The sequence below is a fragment of the Sinohyriopsis cumingii genome, unplaced genomic scaffold (genome assembly GCF_028554795.1).
Source record: "Sinohyriopsis cumingii isolate HCF-2022 unplaced genomic scaffold, ASM2855479v2 utg000622l, whole genome shotgun sequence".
Classification (NCBI taxonomy): domain Eukaryota; kingdom Metazoa; phylum Mollusca; class Bivalvia; order Unionida; family Unionidae; genus Sinohyriopsis; species Sinohyriopsis cumingii.
In genome coordinates, this window is record NW_028315918.1 from 3478257 (window position 1) to 3494211 (window position 15955).

The 15955-nt window shown below is 37.0% G+C and overlaps 1 non-coding gene across 1 annotated transcript; it reads left to right on the forward strand.

Annotated features, from left to right (window-relative positions):
- The first annotated feature begins 1410 nt into the window (after nt 1–1410).
- On the forward strand, nt 1411–1574 carry LOC149773698 (U1 spliceosomal RNA). The gene has a single exon (XR_016417343.1). It is a non-coding gene; the product is annotated as a U1 spliceosomal RNA (small nuclear RNA).
- Nucleotides 1575–15955: the final 14381 nt, after the last annotated feature.

A 15955-nucleotide genomic window follows, 5' to 3' on the forward strand; every position in this document is an offset into this window, starting at 1 on the left:
ACAGGAGTGAAATTCACACTTGCTGATAACAAGCTGATGACAGATAAAGCACTGGCAGGCAAGCATCAGAATCAAGAGATATTTAGACCAGAATACAACATCAAAGTAACATGAATTTGTACGTGTACACATTTTATATTTTGTTAAAACTGTGATGTAGGTTTTCTCCCGCTTTCTTGCTAACATAGGGACCAGTGTAATTGGGTTTAGACGAACAAATAAATAAGCCTAGAGGTTCTCAGAAAGGTGGATTGTTCTTTCTAATTTATTACTGCGCAAGAAGGAATAGAGAGTTGTACATGTACACATCCTAGCAAAATGTGTGCATGTACAAATTTCTTTTACCTTAATATGTTGATTCGTCACGTACACTTTTGAGCAAAATGTGTACATATACATATCTCTATTACTTTAATATGTAGATCCGTCACGTATAAAATGTGTACATGGACAAATTCATGTTACTTTTATGTTGTATTCTAGCGGCAGCTATCGGCCATCGTTCTACGATGTTAGGGATGGATGTATATACATTGTATATACTTCACGCGCCTGCGCAAGTTTCGTTTTTGCTTCTCATTATAATGAAGTTTCATATAAAGAAGCTTGCACATCATATAAGTACAAAAGCACAGCATATAAAGAAGTTTGCACATCCTATAAGTACAAATGCATAGCATATAAAGAAGTTTGCACATCATATAAGTACAAAAGCACAGCATATAAAGAAGTTTGCACATCATGTAAGTACAAAAAGCACAACATATAAAGAAGTTTGCACATCATGTAAGTACAAAAAGTACAGCATATAAATAAGTTTGCACATTATATAAGTACAAATGCACATCATATAATAAAAATTCTCATCTATGACAGCTCTGGCGTTCCATACAACATGATTTGTGTTTCGCATTTTTTTTTTTTTTTTAGCGGCCAGCGAGAACAGCACTCGACTATACGGTCAACCTAGCACCACTAATGTTATTAATCAGCTGCAACAGCCTTTCTGTAGAATACGTTTCTGGTACGCCGCAGTCTAGCCGAGTTACCAGAAATTATAGCACCAGAACAACAACAGACAAGAAAACCAAGCTCATACAACAAATTCGGGAAGTAAATTTGGCCGGAACAAAGATGTCAAATGCTATAAATAGAAACACACTATCGATTAAAAATCTCCGGGCTTAGAATGTTGTAAGTTTGTGAAACTAAGCAGCTACTGGGGTTTTACTGATATTTCTAAGAACGTCTAACACATATTTGTTCTTAAACAATATTCACATCTTTTTGTTTCTCTAGATTTCTGCAGTAGGTTTAATTAAAGATAGAAACAAGTATAGGGGAAATAAATCACAGCCATTATTGTCCAAATTTACGGGACATAAAACCTTACTTGTGACGTTGTTTAGCATACTTACCTGGTTCAGGAGATACCGTGATCAGCAAGGCGGTTCTCCCAGGGTGAGGCCTTTCCATTGCACTTCGGTCGGGCTGACCCCTGCGATCACCCCAAATGTGGGTGTACTCGGGAACGAAATTTCTTAGTGCGGGGTCTGCGTTCGCGCTAACCCTAATAAACAAATTATAATGAAAATATATGTCCTGTTTTATACTGTTTATTAAAACATCAGGCCGAATTTCACCCAGCGGGGTGCTAACAAGCATAATGGCACTCACCCAGCGGGGTGCTGACAGGCATAATGGTACGTACTGCTAAAACAAAACCGCACCAGTAAAATAGAGACACAGACACGAAATGTAAACAAAAAGGGAACTGCATACACTAATATATACTCCTTACAAAAACTCCAGGCACATGAGACAGACTCAAAAAATTCCAAAACCCCGCACCATGAAATTAAAACTCATTAAGCTACGGTTATGACAACACCCCCCCCCCCCCGAGTGGCCGAGTGGTCTAAAGCGCTCACCGTTACGGATCACTACCATCTCACCTCTGTCTGTGTCCGTTCGAGTCTCAGATTCGGCTAATGTGGTTATGTGAGAAAGCTTGCCAGTAGCTTCTCGTGGGTCGGTGGTTCTTTCCGGGGTTCTTCCTCCACCATTAATACTGGCCGCCATGTATAGCCCATCTTCTGCTGAAAAATGGCGTTAAGCCCTACAAAGAAAGAAAAACGAACACACTTGTCACTGTTACTCAACAACACGAAACTATAAGATTCATAAATATTGACTTTCCAATAATTAATTAAGTAATTTACGTTCATCTGATATAATTTGCTGTAAATTTTAACTTTACCACAATTAGCAAACTAAAGGCGATGGTAGCCATTATCTAATCATGCTTTTAGTCTAGGACCATTAGGCGCTTGCAATTTTTTGGAGAAATAGTACGCGTCTAACTAGGCCATGTTTAATAATAATAATATTAATAATAATAGGGTGCGGGTGAACTGGAGCGATCGTAGGATGATCTGGAGAAGGCGAGCTTGAGAGATCGTATGGTAAACTGGATGGAGTAATCGAAGGGCGACTTGGAGAGTACGAGCTGGAGATAGCGTGCAGGAGGAGAGGACTAGGTGGAATAAGTTGCAATTGCAAATGAAATGATGGATAATTCTATGAGGAAACTGCTTAGTAAGGTCTTTAGAAAAATATCAGAAACTTGCCTTTGCTGAAGTGCAAGAAATTACACTGACAATTACTTCGTGTAAGTGCATTCTGAAATCATACAGGGGTTACTCAAACGGGTGTCAAAACATAAAAATTGAAGTATATAATTCTAGGCAACCATATTTATTTCATACAAATTTGTTTATATATAATTTGCTGGTATCTTTTAATGTTTACTTTTCAAAATCTGTAGAAACTATGAAGGCATTCAACTGATGCAAACAGGATATGTAGATATTATGATACGATATGACCAACCTCTGTCCCCGATGTTACTTCCAGACAAATTAAGACAGATACGAGAAGACAAAACATGTTAGAAGCTATCTGTTTTTATGAACCGATCGCTTCAAAATGAAAGAAAGTTATGTATGTATGTATGTATGTGCGTGCGTGTGTGTGTGTGTGTGCGCGCACACACGTGTTGTTCTTGTTCTTAATATAAACGCAAGATCACGAACTATGTTCCTTGCTTGGATTTACTTTGCACACATAATGGTTACACTGGTAGAGTATCGCCTAAGTTTGATTATTTAAAAAAAGAATGGTCAGTAACAATGCAGACTGAAATATAACTACTTGTCGAAGTGTGTCTAGCATATATCAAGTGAACGTTGATCTTCTTTTTCTATTGATTGGAATTTTTTCTCCAGAATACAAAAAGAAACTCCGATGGATCTTTATTGCCTATATTGTATTTGGAATGTGAACAACTCGTGTTGAATATGGTAACTTTACTAAACTCGTGTTGAATACGTTAACTTTACTAAACTCGTGTTGAATACGGTAACTTTACTAAACTCGTGTTGAATACGGTAACTTTACTAAACTCGTGTTGAATACGGTAACTTTACTAAACTTGTGTAAACTTGTGTAGAATACGGTAACTTTACTAAACCAAATTTAATATTAGGACTGAGAATGTTTGCACTCTAGAAATGACAGGTTATAGTTTACTACTTTTATCTTCAATAAATTTGCATCTAAAATCTGGAAGTGCAATGGAAATTACGTCAGTTTAATTGTTGCTTGAGTCGCAGCGAAGGCGTTCCAATATCTTTCAAAGTTTTGAACTCACTCCTTTATTTTACCTAGCCACTTTGGAAACTTAACAAAAAAAATCAAAATACAGGGTGTTAGCCTAGAACTCACCATTTCTGTACTACTTGAGTCTCTTATCACCCAAATGTAATGTCGTAATGTTAGATGTCCATCGATTTCCATAGCTACAACCATAACGTTAAATTCTTATAAACATCTTTTCTAGACCTTACCAAACAGTGTCCTGATAGAATTATCAATTTATTTCATTCCCCATTACAACTATCAATTACTCCAGCTTGTCTTCTCCTCCTGGTGACCTTCTCTGGCTCGTCTTAAGGTTACAGCAGCTCACCCTACGATTACTCCAGCTGACCCTAGCTTTTCTCCAGTTCGCCTTCTCCAGGTCCTCCTACGATTACTCCTGTTCATTATACGTTTACTCCAACTCACCCTGCGATCTCTCCAGCTCATCCATTTGGAACGATTTGGCTTGTTATGCTCCGTGATATCTTCAGCTCATCCTACGAACGATCTCTTCAGCTTATTCTATGATCTCTCCGCCCCATCCCCCGACCTCTCAAACTCGCCTTACTAGCTCTCTAAATGGTCCTGCAATCTTTTTATCTCGCACTACAACATCTCCAGTTCACCATACGATCTCTCCAGCTCGCCATCGCCTACTCGACCTCGGTGTTTTTTTTTTTTTTTTGTGTGTCTTTTTTCTTATCTGATTTGAACGATTTGGCATTTCGTAAGCAATCATTTTGGATCCAATATTGCCATTTTAATACTAGTCAAGAGCCTTGCCACTGGCCGTCTTTATGAATTATAGTTACACGAGTCTCTGATTTAAGGATATATTTTTCTGTAGTAGAGGGAGAAAAAAAAAATTACACCATGGTGCTTTTAGTTAAGAGATAAGAGAGTGCAAGTTCCAAGCCACGGGCCAGAACCCGTTACGCTCCTTGACAATAAAGGACTTGCGGATTGTTGCCCGTGGCTTACGATCATGAAAACGTGCCAGCGTCATTAAATACAGACAGGCTTCAGTTTTTATACACCAACCATAAGGGTCATCATGTGTTTAGGTGATGTTGTCCGTATGCGTGCTGTTCACTGTTTACGTTTCTGCACAATAACTCGAGTTCTGCATCGTCTACATTTCAAGAACTATGTAGATGGTTTACATTTGGGCACGGAAAAAAGCTAACCATTCTGGGCTGAAGCTCAAAATCACATGGACTTAATGAAGGGAGACGTGTTTTGATACATAACTTGATTTTTGTGTGAGGTACACAGACCAGTTTTTTATATATAAAAAGTGCTTACATTTATGTGTGTGTGTGTGATTTAGGTTTTAACGTAGCTTTAACAATTTTTCAGTCATATCGCTACGATGTCTGCAGCATGGCAGTTTATAGTGATGTCTAGCACTGGGGTATCATGCCGCAGACATGTAGCATGTTGTCCCAGCCAGTCACATTATCCTGACACATATCGCTACGATGTCTGTAGTGTGGCAGTTTACAGTGATGTCTAGCACTGGGGTATCATGCCGCAGACATGTAGCATGTTGTCCCAGCCAGTCACATTATCCTGACACCAGGCCGACCAGTCCTAACACTAACCTCTTAATGCTGAGCGTCAAGCGTGGCAGCTGTTAGTTCCATTTTTTGTTTTTGGTATGACTCGGCCGGGAATCGAACCCACGACCTCCCGCATCTGAGGCGGACGCTCTAACCACTAGGCCACCGGAGCGGTCTTACATTTATGAAATAACAAAATGTATTAATTTTTAGTATAAAAGGTCTAAGGTCAGGGTCAACGTGACTAGTGGCTTGTCGGGGTTGTATTGCCGTTACTGTGGTAGATGTGGAGTGGGGTGCTTCCAACATTTATTTAAATTATTATAGAAGTCCCACCCAGGTTCGATTTTGGTTGGAAGTTAAATTAGTGAAAGATATAAGTAAAGCTCCGAGCAATGCCGACGGTTAAATGATTGAATATCATAAAAAGTGAAATTTAACTAATAACAATCTAATGACAACTCAGTGTGTGTGTGTGTGTGTGTGTGATTCGGATTTTTAACGTAGCTTTAAGTTTTTCATTCATATCGCTACGATGTCTGCAGTGTGGCAGATTATAGTTATGTCTAGCACATGTAGCCTGATCTCCCACCCAGTCACATTATCCTAAAACAAGGTCGACCAGTCCTAACACTAACCTCTCAATGCTGAGCGCCAAGCGAGGCAGCTGTTAGTACTATTTTTGTTTTTAATATAAGGCTTTGGTATGACTCGGCCGGGGATCCAACCCACGACCTCCCGCATCCGAGGCGGATGTTCCAACCACTAGGACGTTGGAGCAGTCGACAATTAAAAAATCAAATGATTAATATTTCCCAAGTACTCTTCTTCCGCTCGACCCTGTGATAGCCTATTGCATCATTTGATTTTAGTGTGAGATAGCTTTCCACCTGTCCTTGTATTCTACTCATATGTGTATTCTTCTCCTCTTCCCCCAATTCCTTTTCGTCTTCCTCCCGACTTTCTCCAAATTCCTTCTCCTCCTGGACTTCTACTTTTCCACTTTCTCCTCCTCGACTCCTTTTCCTCCTTCTCTCCTTGACTCTATACCGTAAAAGTAATCTTCCATCATTTTGTAATCTTCTTCTCTTAGTCTCCTTCTTTTTTCCTTTCTTCTATTTCTGTCTCTGCCTCTGTCTAGTTTTAACCTTTGATCTTCCGTCAGGATTGATTGTGCTGTTGTAGTTGTTTTTGTTTTTTGTTGATGTTTTTGGTATAGCTTCCTCTAGTTCATGTTGTTGCTTGAGATTAGCTTTCATGTGTGCTTGTGCTGATTTCTTCTTGTCTTCCTCTTGTTTTTGTTTCTGTTTTTCTGTCTCTATCTTCTCTTTTTCTTCTTCTTGTTGTTGTAATTGCTTTGTCTTTGCTGATTCTGTTGTACTTTTTGTCGTTGTTTTGGGATTGGTTTTTCTTGCTGCTGTTGGTTTTGTTTTTGTTCCTGTTTTTGTTTGGGGTGTTGTATCTCTTCCTTTTTTGCTGTTTTGCATTTTGTTTTACTCCCTGGTGTTTTGTTTTCTCAGTTAACGTTTCTGCTGCTGTGTTTGTTCTTGCTGTTTCAGCTATCCTCTCTTTGGGGTCATTTTCTATCTGTACAGTGTGAGTCTGTTTCTCTTCCCGTTGTTGGTTTTGTTTTTGTTGTTGTTGCTGTTGTTGCTTCCTTGCTTGGCATTCTCTAGCCTCTGCTTGTGTTTCTGGATTTGTTAGACATTTGAAAGCTGTTATGTCCTTTCTTCTCACATCTGTTACATTTACGGTCATAGATACATCTTTTATACCATGATTTTGCTAGAAACCCATATATAAAGAATGCTCTCTTCATTTCTCTCAGTTTGCTTATTTCGATTTTCAGTATTCGTATCCCATTGTAGATTGTTGTTAAAGGGTTGAATTTCTTTACAAACTGTTCCACCACCGCCTCTAATGGAATTTCCAAGGGAATGTCTGACATGTGTAGCTCTCCTGTTTGTTTCTTAACTTTCCTTAAAATGGGTGTTGGTTCTTTTTACCATGACTTTTTTTTTCCCAACGATGATCTTTCCACAAGGTAGTATTGGTTCTTTTCCCTCTGGGTCTGATGATGTATCCTGTATATTCTTTAGGGTTAAATGAGTACAATCTTTTTATGTAGTCCGGATTTAGTACTTTCATTGCAATCATTACCGCTGAAGCTCCCGGTACTTTATCCCTCGGTATGTGTGACATGTCCAGCTCTTGTGCTTCTTTGTATGCGCACTCAGGAAAACTCCCTTCATGTGTTTCAATTATCCTAATCTTGAAGAATTCTCCTAGTTCTGTTTAAAAAGTTCTTTTTATCAGCCGCCCTTTTTTGGTATTTTTTAAAAAAGATAGTTTAGTTGATGTTCCTTGTGATTCTTATACTGCATTTCTTATTCTGGCATCTTGGTTACTATTTCAGAATTTGGTTTGCTTTGTATGTGCCATTGCGGATGATAAAACAGACGTTACTTCTCAAGAAACAGTATCAGAATCTCAAAGAGTACCCGCCACGTGCTGACATGGTGGGAGGGTGTGCAGTTTGTTGAAGTTAGAGCATTTACGCCAAATTACGAGTGGCTTTCTCGGAATAATCCTATGTGCTCAGCAATCTTCCCAGGAGAACTAAATTTTCGCTTGCTAGTTAGAAGTTATAATTGGGATCGAAATTGTTACCACACCCTCTGTCTCAATTCCGATTTGATGTCTCTTTGATTCGATCCAATCATACTTAGCGGACAATGTCTTTCTCGCTGTCTGCCCACGTGGGGATGGATTTAGAACACGTCCCGTTCCTCTGATCTGTAACACATAGGTAGGAAGTCGCTCGATCTAACTCCTGTGCCGATTCGTGATGCCGGGTAGTCTCTCTGGTCACGGTAGTGATTAACTCTAGCATGCGGCATGTTCAGACATCAAACATGGCTTGTAATAATAACACCTTATTTAATACACGACTTACGAACTGGGATTGAACAAATGGGACACTAGTAATAAACATGGTTTCTGCAGGTTACTTGAGTCCTTTAGCATCTACCGCGAGCAAACTTTGTGGATGGCTTGCATTTAAGACAAGGAAGACACCTCTTTATTTGGTGTTTTAAAGGTCAGTCACAAGGACCGAGGAAGGTAAATCAATGTCCATGAAACTACTGAAAATGTCGTTAAAACGAAACAGTAAAATTCGTCGAGACGACAAAAAAGAAATTATTTCCTCACAATAGCTAAAGTCCTATGCCTAATACAAGACGAAAATTTGAGATCGCTTGCAGTTGAGGTAAGAACTGCACTTATTGATTTTGAGGTTAAGACGTTAAAATCATGGCCACTAAGTCAGACAGAAGATGTATGGTTCTTGAAAGTAACTGGATTTCAGTGTACTTTGCCTTGACCAAATATCGTGGATTTGAGAACACACTTGTTGAGTTTGGATTGAAACGGTTATTTGTCTGACAAGTGAAAGTTGGTTTTACATAAAAGAAGGATAAGAAAATTATTTACCACATAGCGGAGTGTAACGTACTGTTCATGCTACTCTTGTTTTGTATGAATGGATTCCATTGTAAAGGAAATAGTGCAAGCAGTGATTAATTATCTTTTTGAAGCTACTGAAATCGGATAGCTGTAAAGCATTTTTTATTTCATTTAGTTAAAGCAAATTTGTTTGTGAAAATTGGAAGAAATCTGAAATTAAGATAGTCTACACAGACTGTTACACCATGTAAAATTATGAATTCTTAGTTTTGGTTGAACTGATTTGAGCCCAAGTTAAGCTAAAAATGAATAGATCCAAGAGACACCGATCCTTTTGTAGACACAATATGACTCCCTCTCCAAGCCACGTGTAGAAGTGTTTGAAGAAAATGCCATTCATTCCCCCATACCGACTGTAACTGAAAACCACGGAAAATAACTTCGTTAAAACTTGGAGAGTTGCTCAAGTCAGTATAAAAATGGGCCTATAAATGCAACTGAAACAATGTAGGCAAGGATATCAATTGAAACAAAGTTAACATTGACTGGATTTTATCATTGCTTTCTCCTCCAAATCAACAAGGTTGAGTTACAGATAAAGCATGCGTACCGTTCCAGGGCTCAAATTATCCCCATTTTATATACATTAAGTGGTTACAGTGATATAAATTTGATAGGACTTGAAACTGGATCTGACGTTATCAAAGTGTAAATGTACTGTGGAAGAGAAGGGTTCGATTGCTAGCTGCCCTCCAATGCATTTTGCACCTGTACATGCAGAGGACATTTTCAAACAGTTTGGCGCAAGATAGTATCCACCTATATGGAAAAATATGACGTTGCCACTTTGCGGGAGTGATCTAGAGACGAGCTGTTCTTTAAACTTACATTTCAGGTGGGGAGGAGTGCTCTACCTTGACAGGTGTTATAAAAGCGTACACTGAGGTGAATAAGGTTGAGTGATCATACCAGTAAACTGCCACTAGGCAAATCAGTAAGCTTTAAGTTTTGCCGCTTAGGTAATGTTACGTACAATTGTCAATAGTAGTATGTTTCATACACTGTTTACACACTGACTTGGATCATTGGCGCGTGTTCATTCGCAGAAACACGAGAAGGCGACCATGTTACTAATAACTAGTTAAATGTGATCTTGAGTCAAAAACTGCTTTGGGATTCTATGCCTCGTTTTATTTTTGGGGATTTCTACATTGATTCATAGAGTGTATTATTCTATATACAATTATTCTCTTGGTGTTGTTTTGAAGATTATCAACATCGTGTGTATTACATGAGGATTAACTGAATTTCAAAGACTTCTTAATATTCAGGTGAGTGGAAATGACTTTCATATATTTATTTATTTCAAGTAAATGTTATGTTCAGAATAGATTTAATGATAGTTTGATTGACATGCAGACTTAAGTAATAACATTTTTCATGACCATTGGGATAATGGGATATTAAATCGAAAGTCAATATTTATTGTTTGTTCAGGTGTTCATTATCTATGCAGATCAGTACGTCACATAAGAATGGCTTGAAATACAAAACATGCACGAGGTTTATGTACGTATATAATTTAGGGTCATTTGTATTGTCACACACTTGGATTGGTATAAAAGCCTTTTGTTTACCTCACTCCCCCTATTAGCATGTAAACGAGGTCCCTAGTCACTGCTTTAGCACTCGAGATCAAAGGGACAGCAAGGTTCCTATATCCTCGGGCTATTGACCTTGTGTCTTTAGTACTAGTGGAAGATATCCTCTTAGGTGTATTGTTTCGATAATTTTTTGTTACGAGTCTGTGCTCTTAAAATAAGTAACAGAAAAGACTGAAACAACACGCTTTGTTAAATTTAGCAAATAATGTATTTCCTTAGAATACAAAGTGAAAATCAGAAAAAAGAACTAACTGGTATGATATTGCGAATTAAATCCCCAAATATTCCAAGAATTACGGATACAAGTTCTACTACAGTAATTTAATGTCCTGAATAAAATTCAGTACAAGTTCCAAAGAAATCCAAAACTGAAGGCGGTGACATGTCTGTGGTAGCTATTAAAGTGTTGATGTGTTAACAGTCTTTTGTTAATTCACAAAAATATAAATTCCAGGTTTGAATATAGTATAAATTCCAGTGACTGTCTCTATCCAAGAATTTTATCAGAGCACATTTGGCATTTCCAGAGAAAATAATCACTTAAATTTAATAATTTGAAGCCCAGCTGGTCACAACATAATACAACTTGAAAGTGCTAGTTGTTGAAGCACAGATATAACCAAGTCCTGACAATTACAAGATTATATAGTTCTCTACTTGACCTCAGGTCACAATTAGCATTTTGTAAAGAAATCCCATTACCTAATGGAAAATAACCTTCTACAATGATCATGATGTTTACAAAACATTAATCTGGATTATGTATAATTCACTTAGGAAACTCCAAAACTTTGACCCAGATCAACATATATTCCTATTCTGTTAATAATGATCTTGATATTAAGCTCAGATACAGAGAGAATAATTTAGCTATGTATTAGTTGTTTACAATGGTTTTTGACTTTTGCACCCCCCACCAGAAAAAGATCATTGGATGCACATGGATGTAATTAGATATTGTGATAGAGAGGGATATCTTTCTCTTATTCTGCAAATGACTTAATGTCACAGTAATTTATATAAGTAGAAAGCAATATACATTTCAGTAAATCTCAGTGTATAATTTTAGCTTAAATAACCATTCCATGAAGTGGGCTTATTGACCAACCAATTACTTTTCGGAAGTGTGTGTGTGTGGTGCAGTTACGAGGCATGCTTTTGTTTCCATTAAAATAAATTCTCATTTCAACTAATATAAATGAGATCTATTTATTTATTTTTATTATCAAAATAAAGTCAGAGGATATTATTTTTTTAAAGCTGTGTAATAGCCAGAATAATAATGATGTAATCTTGCACTTGATTGGCTTGACTTGTTACCACTTTGAAAGTCATACAGTGTTTGTGATCCAATTTTTAGAAGACCCCCCCCACCTTTAAAATATGAGCTTATATCTTCAAGATAAGGGATGAGTTAGATAATGAGCAAGAGCCATGCATACAAATGAGATGATCTTGAATCTGATTGGCTGAAAGTTGTATTATTCTTGAAGCCTATTTCTATTCCAACTTTGATCACAACTGGCTAATTACCTTACATCAAGATCATGGACAATTTGTTATAATGATTAAGATCAACCCTGACTGATATTAAAAAAGGAGTGAATAATTTATCTACCACAACCTTATATCAAAACATAAGACACAACAAAAGGACCAGGATGTAGGTCACAAGTTAACCTCAACAACAAATTCTAAGCTCTGAAGAAGGCTAGACCTTGAACTCAGATATCAGTAAACAACTTATTAAAAACTTACAAACATGAAAAAAAAACATGAGAATAGCCAGGTAGGCCTCAACCTTCAATTACAAAGTTGAAGCACACATTACAAATTAAATATACATAACAGTTGTAACTTCTTTAACAAAAATGTCTCTCAAGCTTTTTAAATGGATATAGACAGCTGTTCAAATATGGTAAATACCTAATTATTAGTCGAGTCCGACTGTTATATGCAATAATAATAATAATAATAATTAATTACAGGACTAATCTACCTTGAGGCCTTCTGTTATATGCAATATATACAGTATATACATCACTATGTCATAAATTTAGCTTAACACTAAAGCATTTAGTTATTATGAAAATCAAGTTTCAAACCCAGAACATTTGCACAAGCATACATGAACACAAACATGTATAGAAAATATCATGATGTATTGAAAAATTACTCATGGAAAAGATGTATAAGCAGAGAAACTGGGATGTATTTGAATTACTATAACGGTTCATTTGTCTCAAGATTTCATCCGAGACAGTGATAATGAAAAGAAGAAATGCTACAAGCATATCTTATGTCACTGGGAATGTTGTCCTTACTAGTAGACCAGTATAATGAAAACTTTTTTCAACAGTTCCTTCTTTGACCTTGGTATAATGCAATTTTCACCTCTAAATGACCTTTGAATACCATCAGCATATCTTTGGTGAAAAATACTGCCTAGGTAGACATGGCAGGGTCAGTGGATGTATAAATTTACTTGGGATGAAGGAAAGGCAGAGAAAAAAAAGAGATTCATCAACTTTACAAACCTACTGAACCAAAACATTACACCCACCTGAAATTTATTAATTCTTGACAAAATCAGGTTTCATTATTACCATCTGGCCTTCTTTATAGGGGCAGTCTGTACCACTATACAGACCCTGAACTGCCATTACATAATGCATTGGCCAATCTAGGCTTTGAATTTTGTTAGGAGTAATCATTAGAACAAGCAACACAGACTCTGATCTGCCAATTCATTATGCAACAGCGGATCATGGTATTTATTATTTGCAGTTGTACTTGTACATGGTTATATATGGTAAATATGGTTGAGTTTCTTCTGACCACAGGGAATCTTATTAAGTGGCGACACAGGTGTTTTCAGACAGGATGAATAACTGAGAATACCCTAGAAGTCTATGAAGCACTAAATAACTTAGTCCAGTTCTATTGCACCTAACTGTGGAGAGTTACATTTCAGTTTTTGGAAAACATTTTCATCTGCTTTTTTTACATTGGAGGTTGGACAGAAAAGGTACAGACCAGATCTCAAGACAATTCCCACATTTACCTAAAGTGAAGAGGAATATCATAGGTGTAGTGGTAGTACAGGTTGGATGATGTATATGTATGTAATATAATTTTTATTCAGACTAGTTCAGTATAAGTCACTGTGACCTACTTATCATCCTTTGACACACTTGGGTTATTATGCGCTTTTGCATTACTTTTTAAAGCATGTTAAAGCCATCAAATTGGTGAGTGGATGCCTTTATACCCTTAGCACTAAAGCTCCAGTCTTAAGAAAAACAACTGGGTCAAAATTTGCTATACATTTAATTCTGTCATGTTTCTATGAAACTGGCAGAATATTCAGTGGAAAGTTAGATTCTGTAAATTTCAGTTACATTGTCAGAAAAATCAGTGAAAACGACTGCACTAGAGTACATTCTTGTAGAGTGTATTAACTATAATCCCGGAAGATAAAAGTTGCTTTTAAAAACAAAATTGTTTAAATGTAAACTTGGCTAAGAAACCCTGTGATGATATACCACCAAATATACTCTGTGAAGATATACCACCAAAGAAACTCTGATGATATACCACCGAAGAAACTGATGATATACCACCAAAGAAACTCTGATGATATACCAACAAAGAAACTCTGTGATGATATAACACAAAAGAAACTCTGTGATGATACACCACCAAAGAAACTCCGTGATGATATACCACCAAAGAAACCACCAAAGAAACTTTTGTGATGATATACCACCAAAGAAACTCTGGGATGATATAACACCAAATCAAATCTTGGATTTTTTGAGAGAGTACAGCTTATATGGCAAATTATGACTATGTTTTATGGAGTTTAGATTATTTTACTTTGTTACCATTATTTATTTTATATAAATTTTACAGAATTCTAACATTTTGATCTTTTTTATTGTCTTACTGCATGGTCACACATATTTTGGAAGGGTTTATATTCCTAAAGGTCAGTTGCATTTCTTTATCATTACACTTTTAGAATGGAGCTTTTACTCAGCTGCCATTGAACCCTAAACCTACTTAGAGACTTTCAACTAACTATTTACACATTTATGTCAGTTAATAGACAAATAATAGAGGAAGATAGTTGTTGGAGAACTACTCTGCAATCCTTTTGCCATGATTTTTTTTGGGTGTGTTTGTGTTTTGGATTTTTAATGTAGGTTTAACAACTTTTCAGTCATATTGCTATGATGTCTGCAGTGTGGCAGTTGATAGTGATGTCTAGCTCTGGGGCATCATGCTGACTGACTGTGGTTGACATTTCTTTAGATATTGTGTTTATGGAAATTGTACATGATCTAAGCACACTGCTAACTAAAAGCAAATGGTCCCACCCAGTCACATTATCCTGACACCAGACCGACCAGTCCTAACACTAACCTCTCAGACCTGAGCACAAAGCAAGGCAGTTGTTAGTACCATTTTTATAAGTCTTTGGAATTACCTGGCTGTGGTTTGAACCCGTGATCTCCTGCATCCGATGCGGACATTCTAACCACTAGGCCACTGGAGCGGGTGATTTTGTTTGGGATAATACAATTTGCACACATTCAAACCCTTTATATTTCACAAATGTTTTGCCATGTATCTCCTTGTCATCAAAGTTGTGAGGGTACATACATGTAGCTGTTTGGCTGCTTGTTAATGTTTTCATTCTTATTCATTTGTTGTGCCTTTACTATCTTAGAACTTGTTTCACCTACATGCATGAAAGTTTATACATGTATGTTGATGCATCTCAACAAGAGTAACTCAACCTTATCCAAAATATGTCACTTACCTAATTATGTCCTCTATATATTAGACCTTAATTGATATGTGCTAATGCTAATTCCTGTGGGAATGCATCTTAACGGGGGTAAGGCACTCATAACAAAACTTGGTCACCATGGCCTAACTGTCATGTTTGAATGACTGTTGTAATTTCAGAAATTCTTTCATTATGCTGTTATTTTGTTGACACTATTTCACATACACCCATGGGGCCCTGAGTGGTCTAAAGCGCTCACTGTTACGGATCACTGCCATCTCACCTCTGTCTGCATTGGTTCGAGTCTCGGATTCGGCTAATGTGGTTATGTGAGAAAGCTTGCCAGTAGTTTCTCGTGGGTCGGTAGTTCTTTCCAGGGGTTTTCTGGGTTCTTCCTCCACCATTAATACTGGCCGCCATGTATAGCCTATCTTGTGCTGAAAAATGGCGTTAAACCCTACAACAACAACAACAACATACACCCATGAAAACTGGTATATAAGAAGAGTAACATAAGCATACTCAGTATTATGTCACTGTGACTTAATTTTCATGCATAAACACTATTGAGTGACTTCTGTTGTTTTTCAATCATTTATTTATTAAGTCCTAAATAGCCCAGACCCTCTTTATCAAGCCCTGATGTTAATTGGAATGCATCTTAACAAGGTTAACTAATAGTCATACCAAATATAGGTCATCATCACATGAAAATTCTGATACACAGTCAGATACATATAAAGAAGATTAATTCAAACCAT